The sequence below is a fragment of the Mastigoproctus giganteus genome, chromosome 6 (assembly GCF_048544385.1).
Source record: "Mastigoproctus giganteus isolate SK-2022 chromosome 6, ASM4854438v1, whole genome shotgun sequence".
NCBI classification, from domain to species: Eukaryota; Metazoa; Arthropoda; class Arachnida; order Uropygi; family Thelyphonidae; genus Mastigoproctus; species Mastigoproctus giganteus.
The window spans coordinates 154253044-154265279 of record NC_143580.1 but is presented as its reverse complement, the minus strand read 5'-3'; the positions used below and the strand labels follow the sequence as shown (position 1 = coordinate 154265279).

At 35.6% G+C, this 12236-nt stretch overlaps 1 protein-coding gene across 8 annotated transcripts in view; it reads left to right on the top strand.

Annotated features, from left to right (window-relative positions):
- LOC150084664 (signal-induced proliferation-associated 1-like protein 2) overlaps positions 1–12236 on the top strand; it is a 585655-nt gene that overhangs the window by 84049 nt on the left and 489370 nt on the right. Inside the window, exon 1 of one of the 8 annotated variants that reach the window (XM_090376538.1) lies at positions 8941–9023. The exons of 6 other annotated variants lie outside the window; for them this stretch is intronic. The gene's annotated coding sequence lies outside the window, so the exon portion shown is untranslated. Of the gene's footprint in view, positions 1–8940; positions 9024–9179; positions 9262–12236 lie in introns of those variants that run through there. One more of the 8 variants, XM_090376542.1, reaches the window with a different exon arrangement.

Here is a 12236-nt window from a genome sequence, read left to right as displayed (position 1 = left end):
AGGAATGACCACCGCATATACCGGAGCAATATGGCCTTAGTTGCTAATGCTCCTAAAAACCAAATAACAAACAAAACAAACAAACTCTCTAAGAGGCTTCCGGATCAGCTAGTGTATCTTGCTACCCCTAATCTGCCAGCTAGTTACTGGAGGGAGTCGGAGTTGTGTGTATGCGGAGGATATTGTCGAGGCCACGTTGTCAAGGATCTGGATATATTCTTACCATGTGTACGCCATATCCAAAAATTTCATTACTTCATACAGCATGTACCACTCACTTTTTCTTACTATTAAATATACCACGAATTGTCAAACTAATAGAGTAAACTTATCTGCGAAAAGATCTAAACCTCCCAAACACTTCCTAGTTCATTTCGCAAATATATGTGGTCTCAATTCTAATCTCAACGATGTCCATTTCCACTTGCAGTCTGCCAAACCACATGTAGTTTTTCTGACAGAATGTCAGTTATCGATTGATTCACTACTGCTCATCTCAGTTGCCCACATTATTCGCTGTATGATTCCTTTCGTCTCAAAGGTGGTACTTGTACCAATGGCGGATTATGCATTTGGAGGGGGGGGGGGGGGGCGAAGCGCAAAGTTTTGAGGGCCGACCTAAAATTTAAAAATATTGAAATTTAAATGAATAAATACAAGGCACTAATTTTTATTTAAACGTTTTATTTCTATAATACGAAAAATAGAACAAAAATTATAAGTAAACAAATATCTAATCTGTGCCGACCTGTACGTGTTATTGCCTGTACGCAAACGCTGCGTGAAATTCATCACTCGCCGGTGAGCGATATACGATATCTGTGCACAGCTCTAACACTGTGATCACCGTGTTGTTTTCGATTTTCATATACAGTAAGACCCCCGTATCCGCGGGGGATACGTTTCAAGACCTACCGTGGATGGTTGAAACCGCGGATATAAGCGAACACCTGCCATATATATAACGTGATTTTCTTGTTGTTGTTATTTGGTTTTTAGGAGCATTAGCAACTAAGGCCATATTGCTCCGAGATATGCGGTGGTAATTCCCTGACCTTTCCGCATCCTCCGTATTTGGTGGTGACGGGCTCGAACCCCGGTCTAATTAAGAAGCGTGTGCTACGCACTGTTGCTCCTTCCCACCTGGCTACGGAGGCGCCTAATTTTCTTGTACTGTACTATACATACATACGCATAATAAAGTTTAATTGATAAATTAAACACACAGTAAGACAATACCAACATTAAATACGGTAATAATAAATTATAGCAGACTCTCGATTTACCGGGAAACGGATTAACCAGGGCACTTGAAGACCCCAAATTAAAAAAAAAAAGAAGAAAAAAAAAAAGAAATAAGTCAACCAGAAATCATAAAATTCAAGTAATAACTAGAATAGGTATAAACAGATATTTTGCAAGTCGTAAATAAGGGACAAGAACCGGCGTTATAAGTCGTCATTGGGAGACTAGTTTACCTATTTTCTTGCAACCCCCCGCTGTTTTCACACCCTACTGCTCAAAACAAAAAAGTAAAAAAAAAGAGAGACCAAATGTTGTGTTCCGTCGCACCGCAAAAGGTCAGATTTTGTTTCATTATTTATGTCAGGGATGTTGGAATTTTTTTTTTATAGTAAATATTTTTTTTTTTTTTTTTTTGTTTAGAAATTACCAAAATGGGCAAACGCAAGAATTGCGCTTTCAAATTATTCAAAAGTTTGAAAACGGTGCATCCGTTAAATCTCTAAAGAACCATTAGTGATCAAACCTTACGCGACATGGTAAAAAATAAAGGGAAGTATCGTATTGGACACGCGAGTAGTAAATGGTAGGTTTTTTCACCGTGGTTAACCGCGGGTAACTGGATCAGCGGATACTGGGCAAAACTGTAAATAAAACCTTTGTGTGAGTTAAAGCTTTAAAGTGAAATATATATATTTTTTTGGTCGGTTTGGGGCACTTGGGCATGTAGGCCCGAGGCGCACGCCTCATGCGCCTGTTCGTTAATCCGCCACTAACTTGTGCATATGTCCGTTCCGATATTCCCTGTCAGAAACTTGGTAATTTGGAATCTCCTCTTTTCGACCTTCTCTGGCTTAAAATACCGTTCTCACAAATCCACTAATCACCTGGAGCTCTTTGACTTCCTCTCTTTGTAATTTGACTTTCTCCAGTCCAACTTTCCTAACAGTGAGGTAATTTCCTTGGTGATTTTAAAGTTCACAACTCCAGCTGGCATCCGTTTTCTACTCACACCGACCCAGCTGGTCGAGATGCTGAGGCTTTTGAAATTACTAATGACCTTGCACAGATTGTTCATTTACCTACAAGAATACCAGACAATCTCAACCATACAGCAAACACGCTTGATCTTTTTCTCACAAACAACCCTTCTAAGTACACGGTCGAAGTGAGAGGTCCTTTAGGCACTTCCAATCACAACTTGGTGATTGTCTCTTCTCCAATGAAACCTTTATCTCATGACTATTCCCAACCTCGTGTTGTTTGGCATTACAAGAATGCAAAATGGGATGACCTGCAAGATTTCTTTTCCTTGGTCGGATTACTGTTTCAAAACTTCTGATGTCAGCGTTTGCTCAGATCGTGTCAGTGAAATTATTCTTGCAGGAATGGAATCCTTTATCCCACACTCCACTTTAAAATCTCGTCATTTTTCTAAACTTTGGTTTTCCAATAAAATGTGCTAAGACTGTTCAAGAGAAGAACGTTGCATATTGTAAATGGCTTGTTTCCAATTCTTCGGTTTAATTTTCTGCGTACACCAAATCTCGCAACAATTGTAAAGCAGTTATTAATCAGTCCAAACTAGATTTTGAACAGGATAAGAGTAGAAAACTTGCTTCTTGCCCTAATGGTAGCCGAGCATTCTTGTGTCTTGCCAAAGCTATTGGCCGCAACTCTGGCCCATCTCTGCTCCCACCTCTGTCCAAACCAAATGGTTCTATTGTCATTTCAGCCATGGATAAAGCTGACCCGCTAGCATTCCATTTTATTTCCAACTCATGTATTAATGATCTTAGAGAAACATCTCCCACCATTCCCAACATGCTCCATTCAATGCCTGCTGTGGTCTTCCGTCAAAAGGATGTCAGAAGGATTTTGATGAATCTTGATGCTAAGAAAGCTCCAGGTCCTGATGGTATTTCTCCACTTGTTTTCAACACCTTTGCTCCTGAACTTACTCCTATTCTTTGCCGCCTTTTTTCACTTTCTTATTCCAAAGGTGTTGTCCTTTTGCTTGGAAATTTGCATATATCCATCCAGTTCCTAAAAAGGGTGACAAATCCCTCCTATCCAATTATCGTCCCATTGCAATTACTTCTACTCTTTCTAAAGTAATGGAGAAATCAATTAAGCGCCAACTCATAAACTACCTAGAAACATTCCGTCTGATCAATGATCGCCAGTATGGATTCCGTCAGTGTCGATCCACTGGTGATATTCTGGCGTATGTTACCCATAAAGGTCTTCTAAATAAGCTTCTATCTTATGGTTTTCCAACTGTTTTTTGTAATTCGTTATCCAGCTTTCTCTCTGATCGCTCACTCAGGGTGATGGTAGAAAGCTCTCTGTCTTTTAACTTCTCCACTAATTCTGGTTTCCCACAAGGTTCGGTTCTTTCCCCCCACTCTTTTATATTAATGACCTTCCATTGACTGGAAATCCTATCCTTAGTTTTGCCAATGATTGCACATTACTTTCCACTTTGAGAAACCTTGCCCTGCTCAATCAGCTTCAACTTTTGGAATATCCGCTACCAATTCCTTAAATGCCAATCTTCAGGTAATTCTCCAGTGGGGCAAAGACAACTTAGTTGATTTCAATCCTTCTAAAATTCAGTTCTGTCTTATATCTCGCAAAAAGTATTTTCAGCTCCTATGTGTATCTTTGGTGATACTTCGATTTCTAGGCAAGATGATATATCTGTTTTGGGGATTACCCTGACTTCTAATCTCTCTTGGTACAAGCACATTACAAATAATGCTTCCTCTGCTTCTAAAAAACTTGGTTTTCCTCTTTCGTTCTCGTCTTTACTTTTCTTCCAAACAGCTGTTCACTCTGTACAAATTGCAAATCCGCCTTACCATGGAATATTCTCTCAGGCTTCTAGATTCTATTCAGAAGCGGGCAGTTAGGTTAATTAATGACTCATCTCTAACAGAGTCTCGCCACTTGCTGTCTCATAGACGTATTGTTTCTGCTGCATGTGTTTTCTACAGATACGTCCATGGGCACTGTTCTTCTGAATTCGCTTCTATAATTCCTGCTCTCTCTTTCAAAACAGTCCCAACACGTGCCACCAACATCCTTTTACTGTCCAACTTCAAACTCACAGAACCAACTTTTCATCTTCCTCGTTTATTCATTCAATTGCCGTTTTCTGGAAAAACCTTGCTTCATACACATTTCCTGAAAATTACAGTCTACAGAAGTTCAAGTCTAATATCAACAAATATTTTCTTTCGTCTTCTCAACCTCCAACCCAAGCACAGTACTAAGTACTATAGGTTATAATACCTGTCGTGTTTGGGGTTTTCATAAAAAAAAAAAAAAAAATTCTTAAAAGGACTAGCGCGCATCCCGGGAAAAAAAAATTAAATATACTGTATTAATTTAATATATTTTTTGTTTATAAATCATTTACATGGAAGGCATTATATCTAAAATCACAAATAATTTTAAAACATCACAAATAAAAGAATACAAAACAAAATTAAATTGAAGTTCAACTACAAAATTATAAGAAATCATTAATGTAACTGTAACAAGTGTAGTTAATATAATGCAATACGATTTGTTTTATTTATAAATAATTTACATGGTATGCATTATATCTAGATTATATATCAGTGTGGAAAACCGCCCTCACGATTTTATTATATCGCGGACCCCACTGCTCTACACCAATGCAAACCCACACCAACACTACACGCTGAGATGGGGAAACCCCTGGTGCCGTTTGACATCAATATACTTTACTTTACAGTTTACCAACACTACATCCGGCCTTTACAGTTATCTTTATTTATACAGAATGACTTTGCGGAGTTGAACTAATGTTCCAAGAGCCGTACATTCATATAAATACATATTGCCAAGTGCATGTCCGAAAATTAGTGAGGTCTGCTTTTGTTTTATTTACCTTCAAGTGAGCTTCTATATTACTGCGACCAAAGGTACTGAGCGCACAGCTCAGGACCTTTGGTATGCCAAGCCCATACTCACCGATGTGAGCCCCTGGGGATTATATATATAGGGCCGTCTTAACGAACCGTGGCAGTCTAGTCTGCGCAGCAATCGTAAGGAGGAAGTTGTTCTTGCCCGGACCCGCATAGGACATAGTCATTTGACACATTCCTATTTGCCGAGGGCTGATGATCCTCCTATGTGTGAGTCCTGTGACACAATTTTATCAATTAGACACATTTCAATTGACTGCCCAGATTTTAACAATATCCGTTTTACCGCTTTTAATCATCTGACAGCCGTATACACCAGTCAGATTTTATCCAACAATGACAATGTGACTGCTGTTTTTAGCTATTTAAAATCAATAAACGTTTTTACGTGTATTTAAATTTTATATGTTATTGTTACCTCTTTATTGATTTATCTTTTCTACATTTTACACCTTTGTTATTTTATATCTTGACATAGTGACCTAATTAGGTCACTGAAAGCTTAAATTTTTATATATTACCTAGTCTTGGAGCATTATAGCCTTAGTTGCAAATGCGCCAATAAAACCCAAACCAAACCAAGCCGTTTTAACGAATGTGGGTGGGGTACCCGGCGGACGCCAGGGGGCCTCGGCATACTGGGGGCCATCACTTGTTGATCTTAAATAATTTTTTAAAAGACCCTCTGTCCCATATGTTACGTTGCGGTCGAAAGCACCGCAAACACGGAACATAATGATGTTTTAGGCTTTCTTTAAATAGTTTGAAGTGTCGAAAATATTAATATTTAGAAAAATAATTAACAAATTTAATTCTCGCTTATGATTAATAATATATATATATATATATATATATATATATATATATATATATATAATAATAATATTATGTAATTATAATTTTTAAGTGTTCGCTACACTCCGTGCAAAGCTTCACGGATGCCTTATAGGTCCGCTGCGGTCGACAAATTTATTTATCGGCGAATTGTATTACGTAGTCCGCCGCATCATCGCCAGCGTCATTGCAGTTGGCCACCGTACTGGTTCTATTATTTGTCATATAATAACCCGTCAGTCTTCACCAATATAGTATTTTACTTTGTATTTTTCAAAAAATAAAAAAATCTCCATCGACGGGTTTCCACCTTGATGTGGTGATGGAGCATAGTTTCCAGTAGCTCTTTTAATACATAGGGTTAGGAATGCGACTAAGAGAGACCCAGAAAAAAATTAAAACAAAATTTAAACTGAATGGGGCCACGAGAGTTCTTAAAACGGCCCTTATATATATTAGACTCTCGGTTTTCCGGGATAGATGGTAAAAAACAAATCCCGGATAGATTTCCCGGTTAATACAAAAATACAAAAGGCCCCCCACATATGTAAGGGATACGTTCCAGGACTTCTTACTTTGTCGAGTTTTACGTAACAAGGGAATGGCTAGAAACATATTGCTACTATATTATTAATATGACAAATCTGAATTCAGCGCAATACTTTTTAATGTTTGACCATTTTCATACATCCTTATTAGTTAATTTTCTGATCCAATCGCTTTCCTTTTTTTTTTTTGGTAGATGTACTAGTACCGCTGTCACTTTTCTCTTAGTCGGCACCATGATAAGTCAAAATGAAAATTTCTGTAAAGAACTTCACAGGGTTAAGACGAAAACTCACTATTATTACCCCGCACGAGCTCACATTTTACTAAAGCACATTTCTGGAGGTCAACAAAAAACAATTTGCACTTTTCGTTTTATTGGGCGTTTCTGTTAGCGCAATCTATTATAAACGGGAAGTAAACTCGATCTTAGCGAGACTTGCAAAATATCTGTTTATACCTATTCTAGTTATTTATTACTCGAATTTTATGATTTCTGGTTTTTTTTTTTTTTAATCTGGAGTCTTGAAGTGTCCCGGTTAATCCGATCCCGGTAAATCGAGAGTCTGTTGTATATACACTGTATTATTTTTTTTTAACTTAGTACTCGTACATCTTGTATGAATAAAAGAGATGTAGACCATGTCATCTCTTTTCTTTATAGTTTATATATATATATATATATATATATATATATATATATATATATATATATATATATATATATATATACTGTATATATAAAATTTATTTTATCAATGTCCATTCCTTCAAATATTCTGCCTTTAAATGCATTTACTCATAGACCTTTTATTGAATGGGGAGAAAATATTAGGCTCCTTTTTTTTTTTTTTTTTTTGTCAATAAAATAGTAGGTGGTAGATGACTTTCATCAACCGGTGAAATACCACCACTTTGCTTGTTGGAGGCTTGAAGTGGTGAAACCCATGTTTAGTCTCTAGAGCAAAGTTTCCGGCATCACCCCCGTCCCATACTTCTCCTTCAACCTATGCACAGTACTAAGTACTATAGGTTTTGATACCTTTCGTGTTTGGGGTTTTCATAAAAAAAAAAAAAAAAATATATATATATATATATATATATATATATAAGATGCTTCTGCTTGCCTTTTATTTACTGTAGTTGTGAAAACATTAACACCCTCTTATACACCAAGTCCTTATTGATACTTTATTACAACTTCCTTGCGTTTTGGCAATGACAATGTTAGATGTAAGTTGCACACTGTTTATATTTACTGTATTATGATATTGTTAATTGCCATATTAAATTAACAAAAGCATATATTATTAATGTTATCTTCGTATGCGTACTTCCGAAATATAGTTTTTCATGAAAAACCAGACCAAACAGTTTCCCCAAAACTATTTTGGGGATATACTGCGACATTATACCGAATTAACATATTTATCTAGTTTTTGGTATATACCGAAAAGTAGATAAATATGTTAATGAACTATGAGAAACTGAATGAAACATGATTTACAGTCATGTAGAATTTTTAAGACTGATGTTACATAGAAATTGCTTTCTTGTATTATTTGTACCAAGATTATGCAATTAACATTATCCTTTACACTTTATTCTTAATTTTATTCCAATTTTCTATTACCTTTTCGACATCAAAGCCCTGATACGTGTGCCTCTTTGCAGTCCAGATATTTAGAACCTATAAAACGTTAATGGTAATTTGTGTAATGATGATGCAAACTCCAGAATTTGAAATTTGCTCTACTATTTGTAAAGATTTTATAAGCACTTATAACATTATAAAACGTGTAACCGAATCACTAGAAGTCAAGAGAGACAAATGTTTCTTGGGTTTTGATTTTAATGCGGTATTTCATATGAAATCCATTATATGATGAACTCGAAGTTTTAAGAATTCAACAATAATTCATTTTTATATAAAACTTAGAATTCTCTTTAGAAATTGAAACATTTTCGATTAATTGGTACACTACGGTCATTGCCACTTCTGCACAATGTGCGTAACGCGTGGACAAGCAGAAAGCTGGCCAACCAGTCTTAAACTTCTCTCAAATAAACGTCACAGCATACAGCGACTCACGTCATGAAATGGACAAGCCTACGCTACAACATAGGTGGGATAAGATGGAGGGGCATTCTCTATGTGAAACTTTTGACGCCCATGATGCCGTGGGAAGTTGAACTGGTCGTAATGTTGTTGACGCTACCGTGATTTTAAAAAGTTAGGCGGGAGGCAGGGGCTGTTGTGGAAAGAATAGTCACGTGACAGGAAATGGTAGCAAATTTACTAGTTGCAGGTTGTGGTTGCTCGGCGTTGTTACGTGCGTGTTTTGGAAGTGGCGTAATGATGATTGTGTTTACCCGTTTTATATTTAAAAAATTTGTGGCGCTTGTGGAAGTTAATCTGCCTTTTCTATTAGTTCATCTAAGGTACGTTTTATGTAGAACGGCTTACAAATTTTGACTGCGAAACATTACTGTTTCCTCAATCACAATGCGATTGGTCATCACAGTGTTTACTTTTTTTTTTTTTACACTTGTTCAGTCATTACAGATATTAATGTCACCTTATTTTTGGTTCATTGACGGAATTTTTCATTCTTTGACGGATAAAGGAGGTGCGATCGTTCTCCTTCCCAGAGCCCGAGTAAATTGGAACTAGTATACGGTGCGATTTATGATATTAAGTTGATTGCATTTTGTATAAGAGCTGACTAAAAATTCTAGATAAATTAAGTGTGCATTTTTAAGTTACTGTCAGTTATATATATGTAATTATCGTTATCACCCCCTCAGAAAAACAGTCTGGGTCCGACTGTTTTGGTGACCTATAAATTAGCTGCTGCTTATCGCCAATTTTTGTGACTTGATTATACTAAGTTAAGAGCTATTCACCAGTTACATAACGCTTTGTAACAAAACCATCACCTCCCAACCCATTGTACTTTTTATTCCCTCTTCCACTGTTTGGCATCTTTATAATGGTAATTTTTTGACAATTATAAAAATGACAAAATATATTTGTCATTTTAATAATTTATCTTTTTATTTATGATAAACAGTGGCGAAACTAGTTTACCGCCAGATCCACCGTCATGGGAATATGATGGATGGTTTTTAAAAAGATCACGTGGGGGCGCAGAATTTATACTTTCACTACTGTTAATAAACAAATGAAATGCTTTTTTAAGATACTTTTATTGAATATCAAGGATTACATAAATTGAGTTAACAGCTAGGATTCACAGTTTGAGAATTGAAGTTTTTCTTGTTCTTCGGCATGAAACTCATTAATCCTGATTCATTAATCCAAATAAGTTCAATGGTAATAAAACCTCTGGATTGAATTTTGGAGAATATATATACAGTACTGTACTTCTGAAATAATAATCTGACCTCATTAAGCCATCATTGTAGTCAGCAAGAGTCACCTTTGCCAAAGTCAGTAAAATTTTCATAATAGCCTAAGCCTAATTTGTACCAATAAATTCTGAACATGTAAAATAATATGATATAAATATATTTATGTAAGTAATCTCAATTACTAGGTATGTAAATTTTTGATATATGTGAATTATAACCCCAGGGGGCGGCTCACATCTGTGGTGAGTATATCATCATTCTTCTCTCTTTTGGTGATTCCATCTCTCTCTCTCTCTCTCTCTCTCTCTCTCTCTCTCTCTCTCTCTCCCCCCCCCACACACACACACACACAGGAAATTCTGAATGAGATTTGGTAGATCTAAATCTCATTCAGAATTTTAGGGCACATTTTAAACAGATTGGGTCTCTGGAAGTACAAAGATGAGTGAACTGTTTACTTCTGGCTGGACCCTTTCATTGATTTAAGAATGTCTGGTGTTTATGGGGTGCTTCCACTTTGGTTTCCGGTGCATATCACTGGTTTGTCACATGTACAGTACTTCTCTGAGGGCCTTTATTTATTAAAAAAAAAATATATATATATATACAGTATATATAAAAAGTTATAATGTACACAGTGTGTTATATTTCGGGCACATCTGAATTTTTTTTCTCTTAAATTAATTTAATTTTTTTCAGTTTTTGTGATTGAGCTGTTAGGTTTAATTACATTATTTATTACATATACTTTTAAAAAAAATTTTTTCCCTTCTGTATATGTATTTCTTTACAAGTGACACCACATACATGAGTCTTATGTATCAACAATACATATATGCAAAGGGTGTACGGACTGTCTAAAGCTAAGAATACTGCATTAAAACTATATTTAATTTATGAATTTCTTTTTTACATAAAAAATGTATTATATTTATTACTGATGTGTAAGTTAGTGCAAGTGCATCATTTCTACACAGCCAGCTACTAAGTAACTAGGAATTGGCATCAAGTAAATCTCATATTGCGAATAGCTTCACAATGAGTTACCATGATATTGCACTACTCTGAATAAGTACCGCTTCACCAATGGAGAATAAGTAACAGTAGTCTTCTCCATTAGTGAAGTGTTACTTATTCAAAGTAGTGCAATATCATGGTAACTTGTGAAGGTATTCATAATATAAGGTGTACTTAATGATGTCCTAGTTACTTAGTAGCTGGCTGGGTGTAGAAATGATGCACTCGCACTAAATTACATGTCAGTTAACTATTTTGCAACCTGAGGCTTATAGCCCTAAAATACTCTATGGTATTATATTTATTGCATAAAAATTTTTATTTGTCTGATTTTAATGATATTTGGAAAGGCTCAACATTAATACTATAGAACATGCTTTAGGGCAATACAGGTTTACCACTTAACTCAGTGTTGTGAAAACTGCTGTGTCAAATTATTAGGAGAAGACCCAGAAAACACATTCATGATTTGTGCTTTTTACAGGCCACCATCAGATTCAATAAACAGCTTCCTAATAGAATTAGAAAACATTTTGCAATGGGACGACATACAAACAGATAAGACCATACTAGTAGGAGATTTTAATATTAATTTACTAACCGATGGAACTGATAATGTGATACCCAGATACTCTGCAATCTTAAACAATTATGGATTTGAACATACCTTATTTGGAATAACTAGGCAACAAAGGATGGAGGGTAATAGAACAGTCAGCTCTTGTTTGGACCACCTAATTACAAATATCAAGTTGAAGTACGCTAATTCCTACATACTATTAAATCAACTTTCAGATCACAGAACATGTATACTAATAGTAGATATGTATTCAAAACGACATCCATATGAAGATATAAAATTAACAAAAGCTACGAAGAAAAATTATTTATCAACAGGTAAACTGAAACAGAAACATAGAAAACATGTTAATACAAAATCAAAAAACTTACACAACAAATGTAAATGTTTTTTCAAATAAGAGAATACAAATTATAAACAATTCGAGGTTTAATACCGAGAGAAAAGTTAATCACACAGCCAACAACACAAACACTGGGAGTAGCAGGATGAAGCTTAGGAAACCTTGGATGACTAAAGAAATAGAAGAACTATTGGTACAAAGGGATAAACATTTCAGGCAGTATAGAAATTGTCCATCAAAGAAAGAACATTATCACAATTATAAAACACTCAGAAATAAAGTGACAGGTATGATAAAAAAGCAAAAAAACACTTATTACAATCATCTTTTCATGGATAAG